A 1,500-nucleotide genomic window follows, 5' to 3' on the forward strand; every position below is an offset into this window, starting at 1 on the left:
GAAAAAGAGCTTGAGGCTGGCTTGTGGTGCGTAAATTTTTGTGATTGTTGTTGATCAGTTCTCCCGTGTGTGCTCTGCCTTCTGCTTGCTAGCTGTGTTTGTTTCAATTACTGAGGCAAATCTTGGTTATTTGTGTTTGCTCTTATCAAGCGACATCAACTGGTCATCTACCATTTGATCTTGGGGCTTAATATAATCTGTTTCACATCAGATTTTGCGTAACAAAAAGTAATGAAGAGATTAATTAGAATTATATGTGCGTACGTATGGACAAAATATATGTGTAAGGAGAAGGATGGGAAAGGCTTAGTTGCTAAATAAAAACAACAATAAATTATGTATATTATATGGCTACAGTCAACCTGGAGCGAGGTTCATAAGAGACTGCTTTTATTACGTCATGATATGATAATAAACCACTAGTGAAGAGGCCATTTATAGTAAAGCTCATTAATTCCTTCTCCTAATTGCCATTAATGAACTTATCCTGAAGATCTTTCACTATCTTTGGGTCCAACTGGAATGCCTTGCCAAGGAAATCGGGATTGATTGGAGGATTGGCTCCGAAGACCGTGTCGGCTATGGTAATGACACCAGGGAACTGGCTGCTGAAACCGGCAAAGGCAACTGCACTTTTGTTTCCAATGTTGACTTGGAAGTGAATCAAACCAATTGGAAACACAAAAACATCTCCCTTGTTCAGAACTTTTGCGATGAGTGTGTTATTTAGTTGGTTCGATGTCACAAAACCAACGTAAAGAGTTCCTTCCAGGACCACCAGGATTTCAGTGGCACGGGGATGAGTGTGAGGTGGATTTTGGCCGTACGGCGCGTAGTCAATACGGACTGCTGATGTGCCAAGAGTGTTAAGTCCTGGAATCTGCTCAACATTTGCATTTGTCACATTAAAACCAAGTCGATTTTCTGTGTTTCCAGGCTTGTCTAGCCCTGATAAAAAGAAATCTTCTGCTTTCGCAAGCTTGGGGTCCTTGCAGAACTTTCCATTCACAAACACTACAAGAACACATAAAAAGAAAAAAGGAATAGTTAAGTAGCAGCACAAATTATATTGAAAATCACATGTTTTATCAGTTAAGCTTACGTACCACCATCCTTGTGATCAATGATGGCCACACAGATATCTTGAAGAGGGCTGGGTCATAGGCAGAGGCCAAGGAAGAAGCCAAAGCGAAAAGAGCAAAACCTATAAGAAATTGAATAGCCTTCATGGTGATGAATTAATGGGATGTATTTGTCTCAAACTTTAATCAAGTGTTGTGATTTGAGAATCTTGCGGGGACACTAGCCTATTTATAGAAGGGAGTCCATGAACGAGTCTGTGTGTTCAATTTCTTAGTCCTCGAAGCAGGTGAAGACTTACTGAGTCCTCATTGGTTACCTCTCTTTTAATTTATATTTCGAAGACAACATGTTCAATCAATGTGCACATTTGCCATATACGACTATAATAAATTAAATTTTTCCCTACGTGATCTATGA

The 1,500-nt window shown here is 39.6% G+C and overlaps 1 pseudogene; it reads right to left on the reverse strand.

Annotated features, from left to right (window-relative positions):
- Positions 1 to 463: 463 nt before the first annotated feature.
- On the reverse strand, positions 464 to 1,229 carry LOC18049413 (annotated as a pseudogene).
- Positions 1,230 to 1,500: the final 271 nt, after the last annotated feature.

This window comes from Citrus clementina, unplaced genomic scaffold, assembly GCF_000493195.1.
Source record: "Citrus clementina cultivar Clemenules unplaced genomic scaffold, Citrus_clementina_v1.0 scaffold_3, whole genome shotgun sequence".
NCBI lineage: Eukaryota > Viridiplantae > Streptophyta > Magnoliopsida > Sapindales > Rutaceae > Citrus > Citrus x clementina.